The sequence below is a fragment of the Bos indicus genome, chromosome X (genome assembly GCF_029378745.1).
Source record: "Bos indicus isolate NIAB-ARS_2022 breed Sahiwal x Tharparkar chromosome X, NIAB-ARS_B.indTharparkar_mat_pri_1.0, whole genome shotgun sequence".
NCBI classification, from domain to species: domain Eukaryota; kingdom Metazoa; phylum Chordata; class Mammalia; order Artiodactyla; family Bovidae; genus Bos; species Bos indicus.
Window position 1 is genome coordinate 57,028,831 of NC_091789.1, and position 15,161 is coordinate 57,043,991.

The 15,161-nt window shown below is 39.3% G+C and overlaps 1 pseudogene; it reads left to right on the plus strand.

Annotated features, from left to right (window-relative positions):
- LOC139181518 (rho GTPase-activating protein 12-like) overlaps positions 1–12,901 on the plus strand; it is a 99,561-nt pseudogene extending 86,660 nt beyond the window's left edge.
- Positions 12,902–15,161: the final 2,260 nt, after the last annotated feature.

Here is a 15,161-nt window from a genome sequence, read left to right on the forward strand (position 1 = left end):
TCTGCTTTTTAATATGCGGACTAGGTTGGTCATAACTTTTCTTCCAAGAAGCAAACGTCTTTTAATTTCATGGATGCAGTCACCATCTGCAGTGATTTTGGAGTCCCCTTAAATAAAGTTTGTCACTGTTTCCACTGTTTCCTCATCTATTTGCCATGAAGGGATGGCACTGGATGCCATGATCTTCATTTTCTGAATGTTGTTTGTTTTTATATTTTTTAAAATTTATTTTAATTGGAGGCCAATTACTTTACAATATTGTAGTGGTTTTTGCCATACATTCACATGAATCAGCCATGGGTGTACATGTGTTCCCCATCCTTAACCTCCCTCCCACCCCCCTCCCCATCCCATCCCTCAGGGTCATCCCAGTTCACCAGCCCTGAGAACCCTGTCTCATGCATCGAACCTGGACTGGCAATCTATTTCACATATGATAATATATATGTTTCAATGCTATTCTCTCAAATCATCCCACCCTCGTCTTCTCCCACAGAGTCCAAAAGTCTGTTCTTCACATCTGTGTCTCTTTCGCTGTCTCGCATATAGGGTCATAGTTACCATCTTTCTAAATTCCATATATATGCATTAATATACTGTATTGGTGTTTTTCTTTCTGACTTACTTCACTCTGTATAATAGGATCCAGTTTTATCCACCTCATTAGAACTGATTTAAATGCATTCTATTTAACAGCTGAGTAATATTCCATTGTGTACCACAGCTTTCTTATCCATTCGTCTGCCGATGGACATCGAGGTTGCTTCCATGTCCTGGCTATTGTAAACAGTGCTACAATGAACATTGGGGTAAATGTGTCTCTTTCGGTTATGGTTTCCTTGGTGTGTATGCCTAGCAGTGGGATTGCTGGGTCATATGGCAGTTCTATTTCCAGTTTTTTAAGGAATCTCCACATTGTTCTCCATAGTGACTGTACTAGTTTGCACTCCCACCAACAGTGTAAGAAGCTTCCTTTTTCTCTGCACCCTCTCCAGCTTTTATTGTTCGTAGACTTTTTGATAGCAGCCATTCTGACCGGCAGGAGATGACACCTCATTGTGGGTTTGATTTGCATTTCTCTGATAATGAGTGGTGTTGAGCATCTTTTCATGTGTTTGTTAGCCATTTGTATGTTTTCTTTGTAGAAATGTCTATTTAGTTCTTTGGCCCATTTTGATTGGGTCGCTTGTTTTTCTGAAATGTAGCTGCAGGAGGTGCTTGTATATTTTTGAGATTAATTCTTTGTCAGTTGCTTCATTTCCTATTATTCTCTCCCATTCTGAAGGCTGTCTTTTCACCTTGCTTATAGTTTCCTTCGTTGTGCAAAAGCTTTTAAGTTTAATTAGGTCTTGTTTATTTATTTTTGGTTTTATTTCCATTACTCTGGGAGGTGGATCTTAGAGGATCCTGCTATGATTTACGTCAGAGAGTGTTTTGCCTATGTTTTCCTCTAGGAGTTTTATAGTTTCTGGTCTTACATTTAGATCTTTAATCCATTTTGAGTTTATTTTTGTGTATGGTGTTAGAAAGTGTTCTAGTTTCATTCTTTTACAAGAGGTTGACCAGTTTTCCCAGCATCACTTGTTAAAGACATTGTCTTTTCTCCATTGTATATTCTTGCCTCCTTTGTCAAAGATAATGTGTCCATAGGTGCGTGGATTTATCCCTGTGCTTTCTATTTTGTTCCATTGACTATGTTTCTTTGTGCCAGTTCTATACTGACTTGATGACTGTAGCTTTGTAGTATAGCCTGAAGTCAGGCAAGTTGATTCCTTCAGTTCCATTCTTCTTTCTCAAGATTGCTTTAGCTATTCGAGGTTTTTTGTATTTCCATACAAATTGTGAAATTGTTTGTTCTAGTTCTCTGAAAAATACCGTTGGTAGCTTGATAGGGATTACATTGAATCTATGTATTGCTTTGGGTAGTATACTCATTTTCACTGTATTGATTCTTCCAATCCATGAACATGATATATTTCTCCATCTATTTGTGTCATCTTTGATTTCTTTCATCAGTGTTTTAAAATAGCAACCCACTCCGGTACTCTTTCCTGGAGATCCCATGGATGGAGGAGCCTGGTGCATGGGGTTGACAAAGAGTCAAACACAACTGAGCGATTTCACTTTCACTTTCACATATATAGGTCTTTTACTTCTTTAGGTAGATTTATTTCTAAGTATTTTATTCTTTCTGTTGCAGTGGTGAATGAAATTGTTTCCTTAATTTCTCTTTCTGTTTTCTCATTGTTAATGTATAGGAATGTAAGGGATTTATGTGTGTTAATTTTATATCCTGCAACTTTACTGTATTCATTGATTAGCTCTAGTAATTTTCTGGTGGAGTCTTTAGGGTTTTCTATGTAGAGGATCATGTCATCTGCAAACAGAGTTTTACTTCTTCTTTTAAAATCTGAATTCCTTTTATTTCTTTTTATTCTCTGATAGCTGTGGCTAAAACTTCCAAAACTATGTTGAATAGTAGTGGTGAGAGTGGGCATCCATGTCTTGTTCCTGACTTTAGGGGAAATGCTTTCAATTTTTCACCATTGAGGATAATATTTGCTGTGGGTTTATCATAAATGGCTTGTATTATGTTGAGTTATGTTCCTTCTATGCCTGCTTTCTGGAGGGTTTTTTTTTTTTATCATAAATGGATGTTGAATTCTGTCAAAGGCTTTCTCTGCATCTATTGAGATAATCATATGGTTTTTATCTTTCAATTTGTTAATGTGGAGTATCACATTGATTGATTTGTGAACATTGAAGAATCCTTGCATCCCTGGGATAAAGCCCACTTGGTCATGATGTATGATCTTTTTAATATGTTGTTGGATTCTGTTTGCTATAATTTTGTTAAGAATTTTTCGTCTATGTTCATCAGTGATTTTGGCCTATAGTTTTCTTTTTTTGTGGCATGTTTGTCTGGTTTTGGTATTAGCGTGTTGGTGGCCTCATAGAATGAGTTTGGAAGTTTACCTTCCTCTGCAATTTTCTGGAAGAGTTTGAGTAGGAAAGGTGTTAGCTCTTCTCTAAATTTTTGGTAGAATTCACCTGTGAAGCCATCAGGTCCTGGCCTTTTGTTTGTTGGAAGATTTCTGATTAAGGTTTCGATTTCTGTGCTTGTGATGGGTTTTTTAAGATTTTCTATTTCTTCCTGGTTCAGTTATGGAAAGTTATACTTTTCTAAGAACTTGTCCATTTGTTCCAAGTTGTCCATTTTATTGGCATATAGTTGCTGATCATAGTCTCTTATGATCTTTTGTTTTTCTCTGTTGTCTGTTGTGATTTCTCCATTTTTATTTCTAATTTTGTTGATTTGATTCCTCTCCCTTTGTTTCTTGATAAGTCTGGCTAATGATTTGTCTATTTTATTTATCTTTTCAAAAAACCAGTTTTTGGCTTTGTTGATTTTGGCTATGGTCTCCTTTGTTTCTTTTGCAGTTATTTCTGCTCTAATTTTTAAGATTTCTTTCCTTCTGCTAACCATGGGGTGCTTCATTTCTTCTTTTCTCTAGTTGCTTTAGGTGTAGAGTTAGGTTATTTTTTTGCTTTCTCTCCTGTTTGTTGAGGTAGGCTTGTATGCTATGAACCTTCCCCTTAGCACTGCTTTTACTGAATCCCATAGGTTTTGGGTTGTTATATTTTCATTTTCATTTGTTTCTATGCATATTTTGATTTCTTTTTTGATTTCTACTATGATTTGTTGGTTACTCAGATGTTTGTTGTTTAGCCTTCATGTTTGTATTCTTAATAGTTTTTTTTTTCCTTTAGTTTACATCTAATCTTATCACATTGTGATTAGAATAGATGCTTGAGATGATTTAAATGTTTTTGAATTCACCAAGGCTACCTTTATGGCCCAAGATGTGATCTATCCTGGAGAAGGTTCCATGTGCACTTCAGAAAAAAAGTGAAATTCATTGTTTTAGGGTGAAATGTCCTATAGATATCAATTAGGTCTAACTGTAAATTGTATCATTTAAAGTTTGTGTTTCCTTGCTAATTTTCTGTTTAGTTGATCTATCCATAGGTGTTAGTGGGGTATTAAATTCTCCCACTATTATTGTGTTACTGTTAATTTTCCCTTTCATACTTGTTAGCATTTGCCTTATGTATTGAGGTGCTTCTATGTTGGGTGCATATATATTTATAATTGTTATATCTTCTTCTTGGATTGATCCTTTGATCATTATGTAGTGTCCTTTTTTGTCTCTTTTCCTGGCCTTTATTTCAAAGTCTATTTTATCTGATATGAGTATTGCTACTCCTGCTTTCTTTTGGGCTCCATTTGCATGAAATAATTTTTTTCAGCCCTTCACTTTCAGTCTGTATGTGTCCCTAGGTTTGAGGTGGATCTCTTGTAGGCAGCATATATAGGGGTCTTGTTTTTGTATCCATTCAGCCAGTCTTTGTCTTTTGGTTGGGGCATTCAACCCATTGACATTTAAGGTAATTATTGATAAATATGGTCCCATTGCCATTTACTTTGTTGTTTTGGGTTTGAGTTTATAAACCTTTTTTGTGTTTCCTGTCTAGAGAAGATCCTGTAGCATTTGTTGAAGAGTTGGTTTGGGAGTGGTGAATTCTCTGAGATTTTGCTTTTCTGTAATGCTTTTGAGTTCTCCTTCATATTTGAATGAGATCCTTGCTGGATACAGTAATCTGGGTTGTAGGTTTTTCTCTTTCATCACTTTAAATATGTCATGCCATTCCCTTCTGGCTTGAAGAGTTTCTATTGAAAGATCAACTGTTATCCTTATGGGGATCCCCTTATGAGTTATTTGTTGCTTTTCCCTTGCTGCTTTTAATATTTGTTCTTTGTGTTTGATCTTCATTAATTTGATAAATATGTGTCTTGGGGTGTTTTTCCTTGGGTTTATCCTGTTTGGGACTCTGGGTTTCTTGGAGTTGGGTGGCTATTTCCTTCCCGATTTTAGGGAAGTTTTCAACTATTATCTCCTGAAGTATTTTCTTATGCCCTTTCTTTTTGTCTTCTTCTTCTGGGAGTCCTACAATTTGAATGTTGGGGCGTTTCACATTGTCCCAGAATTCTCTGAGGTTGTCCTCATTTCTTTTCATTCTTTTTTCTTTTTTCCTCTCTGCTTTATTTATTTCTACCATTCTATCTTCCCCCTCACTTATCCTATCTTTTGCCTCTGTTATTCTACTGTTGTTTACCTCCAGAGTGCTTTTGATCTCAGTTACTGCATTATTCATTATTGATTTACTCTTTTTTATTTCTTCTAGGTCCTTGTTAAACTTTTCTTGCATCATCTCAATCCTTGTCTCCAGACTATTTATCTGTAACTCAATTTTGTTTTCAAGATTTTGGATTATTTTTACTATCATTATTCTGAATTATTTTTCAGGTAGACACCCTATCTCTTCCTCTTTTGTTTGGTTTGGTGGGCTTTTATCATGTTCCTTTACCTGTTGAATATTTCTCTGCCTTTTCATCTTGTTTAGGTTGCTGTGTCTGGGGTTGTCTTTCTGTATGCTAGAAGTTTGTGGTTCCTCTTTATTGTGGAGTTTCCTCCTTGTGGGTGGGGTTGGACGAGTGGCTTGTCAAGGTTTCCTGGTTAGGAAAGCTTGCATCAGTGTTATGGGGGGGTGGAGCTGGATATCTTCTCTCTGGAGTACAATGAAGTGTCCAGTAGTGAGTTCTGAGGTGTCTAGGGGTTTGGTGTGACTTTTGGCTACCTGTATTTTTGTGCTTGGGGTTATGTTCCTGCATTGTTGGAGAATTAGCTTGGTATGTCTTGCTCTGAAACTTTTTGGCTCTTGGGTGGAGCTTGGTTTCAGTGTAGGTATGGAGGCTTTTGGATGAGCTCTTGTCGATTAATGGTCCCTGGAGTCAGGAATTTTCTGGTGTTCTCAAGTTTTGGATTTAGGCCTCCTGCCTCTGGCTTTCAGTCTTTTTCTTACAGTAGCCTCAAGACTTCTTCATCCATACAGCACCAATGATAAAACATCTAGGTTAATGGTGAAAAGATTCTCCACAGTAGGGGACAACCAGAGAAATTCACAGAGTTACATGGAGAAGAGAAGAGGGAGGATGGAGATAGAGGTGACCAGAAGGAGAAGAGAGGGAATCAAAAGGGGATAGAACAGTCTAGCCAGTAATTAATTCCCTATTTGCTCTCCACAGTCTTGAACATCTAGAGAGTTTCACAGAGTTCTATAGAGAAGAGAAGGAGGAAGAAGATAGAAGTGACCAGGAGGAGAGGAGGATGAGTCAAAAGGAGAGAGACCAGTCTAGCCTGTGATCGGTTCCCTAAGTGTTCTCCACAGCCCAGAACACCCAAAGACATTCACAGAGTTAAGTAGAGAAGAGAAGGGGGAGGGAGGAGATAGAGGTGACCTGGGGAAGAAAAAGGAGAGTCAAAATGGGAGAGAGCAGTGAAGCCAGTAATCACACTCCTAAGTAAAAAGGGGTACTGAAGATTGGATTCTTAAAAATACAGAATTGATAACAAATACCAAAAAGCAAAGATTAAAAATCTACAGTAGACGTTATACTCTCAAAAATACAATATTAAAAAAACAAAACAAAATCGCAAAAATTATATAAATATGTATATAAGAAATTTGCTTTAAAAACAATGTGTTTTTTTTTTTTTTTTTGCTATGTAATAGAAGGTTTTAAAAATGAAAATTAAAGGAGTAATAAAGAACTTAAAAAAGAAATGATAATAGTATAATATATCTACGAATTTCCCTGGAGCTGCTGAGGCCAGTGTGGGGTCAGTTCAGTTTCAGATAATTCCTTGTTCCAGCTTATACTTCTTCTCGAGGTCTATAGGTCCCTTCCAGTGTAGCCAATGCTAACTACAGGGTTTTAATCTGTTACACCTGTCACTTCCAAAGCGGTTCTGTCTTCTTTGTTTATTTTGGCTTCCTCTGTTTGCAAGTCTGTTCAGTATCTAACTTCTTCCCTGACACAAGGGTGCAAAGGTGGTCATTTATTTAGGCTCTCTTGTTTAATTGTGCTGCTGGGAGGGAGGAACACTGCAAACAAATATCACTGGCATGTGCAGAGTGCTTTCCACGTCTGGGCCACACTGGGTTTGCTCCTGCTCATGGTGTGTGTGCTTTCCTGGTCTGCACTGCTGAGGTTCCAGGTTGCTCTGCAGGGAAACTGTCTAAGGCCATCCCTGGGTTGCATGCACTTCCCAGGTCTAAGCCATTCAGGTTCAGGTTCTCGGGTACTCCACAAAGGCACAGACTCTTTTGGGCCTGTGTTTTGTACCCTTCCCAGGTCCGAGGAGTTCAGGTGACCAGGTGCTTGGTGAGTAGTGCACTCTCCCCAGGTGGGACAGTGCATCTTATCACCTCCACTGTCCCAGCCACTCGGTTTCCTGGGTGTGCAGTGGGAGTGCCGTCTCAGGTGTGCTGTGTGTCTCTTCTGGGGAGATGATCTCTGGCTGTGACCCTGCTGGTGGATGTCAACCGTTCAGGATCCCAGGAAGACTTGGTTAGCAACTGGGAGCCTGCTCGAAGTTTGGTAAAGGATGCCATCTCCGGGGCCAAGTTTGCCCCTCGCCTTCCAGCTCTGGCTGTTGCCCACCTGCCTCCCTGCCTCTGGCGGAGAATGGGCCGGTCTTCAGCTGGCTAGCTCTCCTCTGGTATTCGCTCAGTCCTTTGTTCTGTGAGCAGCCCTGCAGTGCCTTAGGTTAGAACTTCTTGTGGGAAAGTTCTCACTCTCTGTCTCTTTCCTCTTTTTTTTTTTTCCTCTCTCTGGCTATCCCACAGTTTGGGTTGCTATCTCACGTTAGCTCCTTCAGATTGCCCTCAGGGCATTCAGGCCTGGTTCTTACCCTAAGCAATGCAGTCCGCACCTCCCTGTTCAGCCCCCGCTTGCTGTTGGCCGACACAAGCGTCTGGGCTACTTCTCCACTGATAGTTGCAGTTAGGCGTGTAATCTGTGGGTTTTATTTATTTTTTCCTCTCGGTTATGTTGCCCTCTGAGATTCCAGAGCTCCCCACAGACCCACTGGTGAGAGGGTTTCCAGGTGTTTGGAAGCTTCTCCTCATTTACAACTCCCTCGCTGGGATGGGTCTCCATCCCTTACTCTTTTGCCTCTCTTTTTATCTTTTATATTTTGTCCTACCTCCTTTTGAAGACAATGGGCTGCCTTTTTGGGTGCCTGGTGTCCTGAACCAGTGTTCAGAAGTTGTTTTGTAGTAATTGTTCAGCGTTCAAATGATCTTTCAATGAATTTGTAGGGAAAAAGTGGTCTCCCCATCCTATTCCTCTGCCATCTTAGGACTGCCACCCTGAATGTTAAGTTTTAAGACAACTTTTTCACTCTTCTCTATTTTATCTCTCCTCTATCTTTTCCACTCTTCTCTATCACTATATTCTATCTTACATGGTACTAAAATGCTTAAAGCAGTGTATGGCAAATATTATGTTGTATGTAGGTGTTCTTAAATTTGTTTCCATCTTTGGCTAGCTGCATGTGGTATATAGATGCGTGCATACTGTTGCTAAGTCATGTCTTACTTTTTGTGACCCCATGAGCTGTAGCCCATGGGGATCCTCTGCCATTGGAATTTACCAGACAAGAATACTGGAGTGGGTTGCCATTTTCTTCTCCAGGGGATCTTCCCAACCCAGGGATCAAACCCATGTCTCCTGCATCTCCTACACTGGCAGACAGATTCTTTACCACTGAGCCGCTGTGGATGTCATTCTGGTATATAGATATCCTGAGTGAATTCTTAGCCAAAGCATCCCTATTCTTCTGGCACTTTTACCAGTTCTCAGGACAATATGCACATCCTAGAAGATGAGCAGAGTGGGAAGAGATATTCCTGAGATGAGCTTCTCTGTGAGGTGGGAGGAAGGGAATTTGGCCCAAGGGTTTTCTCACTCATATTTGGTCTCACAGGGTAGAAGGAATGCCTGGCTGATGATCCTCTGGGGTGGGTGTTTGCAGTGAAAGTCTCTCAGAAGGTAGTCATATCTGCTTGGAAGGCTGGGTAGTCACTTGCCCTGTCATAGACTGAAAACTATGGGATGAACAGCAGTGGTCCCCTATTTCTGACATCTTTTATTATTGACCTGTGTATGTTTGGAATTAGCTTGACAGAAACTGTGGTAGTAGCCACATTCTACTAGTGGGTGTTCAAATAATATGCCACATAGCTCACATAGGAGTTTCTAAGGGTCAGAGCCCCTAGGTGATAGTGACTTCAGCCAGCACAGACTTCAGGTTGAAGTGCTTTTTCCTAGGCACCTTATAGATCTCAGGTTGCAGAATCCTGGCTCAGACATCTGCATCAATAAGAGATGACTAGGAAGGATTTATGGACACCTATAGGCACCCCGGGGGTTCTAGAAATATTCTGTAAAAGGCTGAACTTTCTACATTCAAACAGGTAGAAGTTGAGAGCTATTGTGACTTTGGTAAGAGTATATTAATGTGGGCTTATTTGTATTCAGCGATTGACAAAGGCCAAGACATTTGGGTACTAGAAGGATTTTCAGCAGTGGAAAGACTTGGTTAGATTTAAGACTTCAGATACTCTGGTGTTAGTGTAGACATGGGATAGGAGTTTTGCAGAAGTAGTAGTTAAGAAGGGATTATGGTAGTGTTCTGGTGCTAAGTGATGAGGGATGACATTAAGACAGTGAAAGAAGCAATGGAATGGAGGGGAGAGATTTGAAAAAAATAGTTCTGAGAGAGACTCAATAGAACATCATGTTTATTTTGATAGAGAAGATAAAGGAGAAGGAGAGGTCAAAGGTAACTCTCCAGGGAAAAGAGTTTTGTGAATGAGAGAAGAGGTCAACCAAGTCATTTCCATGATGAAGTCAAGTAAGAGAATAAGTAATACATGTCCACTGAATGGGGAGATTAGGAAGTCAATGGACCTCTAGTGCTCTGTATCCAATGGTCCATTCACTCCTGGCTCTTATTCTTCCTTTATGTTTACTTTGCATGTTCTAAGCCCTCATAGAAGTTCTACAAGTTGAGCCTGCCTTCTTGTTTTGACCTTTCCTAAAACCAATCCACATCTTCACGACACAAATAATCACTCACCTGGAGCCAGAAATCCTGGGATGCAAAGTCAAGCGGGCCTTAGGAAGCATCACTACGAACAAAGCTAGTGGAGGTGATGGAATTCCAGTTGAGCTATTTCAAATCCTAAAAGATGATGCTGTGAAAGTGCTGTACTCAATATACCAGCAAATTTGGAAAACTCAGCAGTGGCCACAGAACGGGAAAAGATCAGTTTTCATTCCAAACACAAAGAAAGGCAATGTGAAAGAATACTCAAACTGCTGCACAATTGCACTCATCTCATACACTAGCAAAGTAATGCTCAAAATTCTGCAAGCCAGGCTTCAACAGTACATGAACTATGAACTTCCAGATGGTCAAGCTGGATTTAGAAAAGGCAGAGGAACCAGAGATCAAATTGCCAACATTCGTTGGGTCATCAAAAAAGCAAGAGAATTCCAGAAAAACATCTATTTCTGATTTATTGCCTATGCCAAAGCCTTTGACTGTGTGGATCACAATAAACTGTGGAAAATTCTGAAAGAGATGGGAATATCAGACCACCTGACCTGCCTCTTGAGAAACCTGTATACAGGTCAGGAAGCAACAGTCAGAACTGGACATGGAACAACAGACTGGTTCCAAATAGGAAAAGGAGTACATCAAGGATGTATATTGTCACTCTGTTTACGTAACTTATATGCAGAGTACATCATGAGAAGTGCTGGACTAGATGAAGCACAGGCTGGAATAAAGATTTCCAGGAGAAATATAAGTAATCTCAGATATGCAGATGACACCACACTTATGGCAGAAAGCAAAGAAGAACTAAAGAGCCTCTTAATGAAAGTAAAAGAGGAGAGTGAAAAAGTTGGCTTAAAACTCAACATTGAGAAAACTAAGATCATGACATCTGGTCCCATCACTTCATGGCAAATAGATGGGGAAACAATGGAAACAGTGACAGACTTCACTTTTGGGGGGGCTCCAAAATCACTTCAGATGGTGGCTGCAGCCATGAAATTAAAAGACACTTGCTCCTTGGAAAAAAAGGACAGGATATTAAAAAGCAGAGACGTTACTTTGCCACCAAAGGTCCGTCTAGTCAAAGCTACAGTTTTTCCAGTGGTCATGTATGGATGTGAGAGTTGGACTATAAAGAAAGCTGAGTGCTGAAGAATTAATGCATTTGAACTATCGTGTTGGAGAAGACTCTTGAGAGTCCCTTAGACAGCAAGGATGTCCAACCAGTCCATCCTAAAGGAAATCAGTCCTGAACATTCATTGAAAGGACTGATGCTGAAGTGGAAACTCCAATACTTTGGCCACCTGATGTGAAGAACTGACTCATTTGAAAAGATCCTGATGCTGGGAGAGATTGAAGGTGGGAGGAGAGGGGGGTGACAGAGGATAAGATGGTTGGATGGCAAAACTGACATGAGTTTGAGCAGGCTCCAGGAGTTGGTGGTGAACAGGGAGGCTTGGTGTGCTGCAGTCCATGGGGTCACAAAGAGTCAGACACAACTGAGTGACTGAAATGAACTGAACTGAAAACTAAACTCCCAACTAAAACTTTTCAGCTCTGGGTCCAATTCCTTTAGGACTCCTTACTTTGCTGACAAAGGTCCATATAAGTGAAAGCTATGGTTTTTCCAGTAGTCATGTATGGATGTGAGAATTTGGACCATAAAGAAGACTGAACATTACATTTAATAATCCATATTTCTCTTAACACTTGTCATTGAGAGAGAGAGATGGATTATTAAATGTAACAAAAATTACTGAAAATGGGAAAAAGGTTCAAAAGACTGGTTGTCTTCTTGGGCCATTTTGCAGGGTTCATCTTTTCTCTTCACCAAAATACAAGGAAGTAGCACAAGTTGGTTTGAGAGTAATCAGTCCAAAGCAGAGTTATAGCGGACCTTAAGGGAGTGACCATCGAGATGGCTTCAAAAGATAAATCCAGCTAAAAGAATGTATTTGAGCTGAAAAGCCATCAAGGAACAGAATTGCTGATTCAGTCTGACAGTGACACTGTTACAAATGATTGGTTTAATCTTCTCAGTAGTACTATTACTAATCAGACAGTAGAACCCAATGAAGCAATCAAACAGGAGATACCAGATTCACCAGGAATTGAAAAGCATGATAAAGAAAAGGACCAGAAGGAACCAAAGAAATTGCATTCTGTGAAAGTATCTATTATAGATTCTTCAGAAGAAAAACAAGAAAAACTTAAAGAAGTTTCTTACACAATGCCCTACTTTGCAAGCTGTTCGTGAAAAAGGTTATATTAAAGATCAGGTATTTGGAGCCAGTCTTTCGTATCTGTGTCAGAGGGAGAATAGCACATTGCCAAAATTTGTGAAATTATACATATTGAACATGTTGAGCAATATGGGCTGGATGTTGATGGGATTTACAGAGTTAGTGGCAACCTAGCAGTGATCCAGAAGCTGAGGTTTGCAGTCAAGCATGATGAGAAATTGGACTTGAAGGATAGTAAATGGGAAGATATTCATGTCATCACTGGAGCCCTCAAAATGTTTTTTCGAGAATTACCAGAACCTCTCTTTACACTTAATCATTTTAATGATTTTGTTAATGCAATTAAACAAGAACCGTGACAGCGTGTCTCTGCTGTGAAGGACCTGATCAAACAGTTGCCAAAGTCAAATCAGGACACAATGCAGATTCTGTTCAGACATCTCAAACGAGTTATAGAAAATGGAGGGAAAAACCGAATGACCTATCAGAGAATAGTGATTGTTTTTGGTCCCACTCTGCTCAAGCCAGAGAAGGAGACTGGTAACATAGTGGTCCACACCATCTACCAGAATCAAATCATAGAATTAATTCTTCTCGAGAAAAATTCCGTCTTTGGATACTGACACTTACTGAAGACAACCTGTGAAATAGAAGCTGGATTTCATCAGATTCCAGATCCTCATACCTGAAGTATTTTATGTTTGGACCAAGCAGTGACTCTTTTCTTTTGGACTTTTCTGAGGGATCAGAAGGGAATGGAAGGGTCCGGATGTGTGTTATTTGCTGCTTTGTTGCAAGTTCATAAACCTGTGGGTGCTTTTGAATTAATTTTATCCTGAATGTTTGCATTTCACACTCTGACTTTCAGTAAAAAAAATCAAAACTTGCAATTCCAACCAGTCATATACACTGGGTAATTTGGTAGGAATACATTTTTTTTTTTCCCCTCAAACTGGATAACGAAGAATTTCTTTTCACGATTTGATAGATTCATTACTTGATAGAACAACACTTACAATCAGTTATTTTTAAAATGCTCCTGGGCATTTAAAACAAAGTGAAGTATTTCTGTTTCGAAACCTGTGTATATCTTTTCCAGGATTTCTGCATGCAGTGGCAGTCTGAGTGCTAGGACCCATTACAACCCAGACAGCATCCCTTGATGAAGGCTGGCTGTCTTCACTGTGTAACACAGCAGCACACTAATAGTACTTAAAATGCTGTGATATACTAGAGTTGAATTTAGCATAAGCCAGTTCAGGGTATTTGGGTGCTGTCTATACTACACTGACTTGTAGCTGCTGCTGCTAAGTCACTTCAGTCGTGTCTGACTCTGTGCGACCCCATAGACGGAAGCCCACCAGCCTCCCCCGTCCCTGATATTCTCCAGGCAAGAACAGTGGAGTGGGTTGCCATTTCTTTCTCCAATGCATGAAAGTGAAAAGTGAAAGTGAAGTCGCTCAGTCGTGTCCGACTCGTAGCGACCCCATGGACTGCAGCCCACCAGGCTCCCCTGTCCATGGGATTTTCCAGGCAATAGTACTGGAGTGGGGTGCCATTGCCTTCTCCGACTTGTAGCTAGCAATCCTAATTCTCTCTAGTGCCATATTGAGTTCTTGGTATGACCCTGTGGAGAAATGAACTTTCTTTGATGCAAGTTCAGGCTGAAAACTGTCTTTTAGCTTATGTATATAATTGTGTTGTATAGTCTCAGAGTACATTCTAACCTCTTGTTTCTAATCACGATACTGGTAATTCTTCTCCATGAATATTAGGTTTCCTCCAGAAATAGGCCGTTATTTGAGGAAGTTAACTGTGTGCACTTTTAGATTTTAATTACATTTACAGCAATCACTGTAATGCAAATGGTACTGGAAAAATGCTGAATAGACTTGCTAAATGATAAATGAACTACAAGAGGAAACTTTTAGATTATTTAATATGTACAAAATACATTAGAAAAATGTATTACAGAATTCAAGCTCTGCAGTATGAATAGTGGAAACCTATATATAAATTACATGGAGGTCAGATCGAAAATGACGTTGCTAAATCTGAGAATTTCTTTTTTACATTAGTAATGTAGATCAGTTTGTATAATAAAACAAGGTTTGGAAGGTTTTATTACAGAGAGCATGGTCTGCTGAAGATTTTTTAAAATGTATTTTTCTAGATTAAGTGCTATAAATGAAATGTCTAATCAGAATAAAGAAAACTGTAAGAGGTTTAGAGATTTTTTATGTTGGAAATTGTGCATTTTGGTTTTTAATTTTGTTTTCTTTTTGCATTTACTGGCACATTTTTATAATACCTCATTTTAAAAAAATCAAGTGAATCTGGTATATCCTGTGGCAAATATGTCTCCCTCATTTCAACACCTTTTCTGCTCTCTACCATACCAGTGCCATCCCCACCCCCACGCCCTCCACTCTGTTTCTTTATCAGTATTTGAAAGTGAATGGTTTGTAACCAAGACTCTTTGTCTTAGGATTACATTTACAATTTACAGATTTGTTTTCTTGGGAACAAATATTTTTTGTATGACCTGTCTAAAAACCTCTTACCTGAGTTTTGTAGTAAAAGCATTGTTTGTTGTGATCTTATTAAATTGATAACAAACTAAGCTATTTGACAGCAATGGGAAAGCAGATTATCTTGGGCAGGGAGAAAAATCCCCCAAATGAGAATGTTTATATTTGCCTAAAGATGTTCATAACAATATATAGTATGCCCTAGGCCTGGTCTGTGCAGTGATTGTATGCCAGGAAAACAATTAGATGCAAATCAGTGATGTTCTTTCTCTTGGTAGTTACAACATATCAAAGATTAAAATTGTCCTGTGTTTCTTGTTTCAAAGTACACATGTGTGTATGTGAAGTCTTA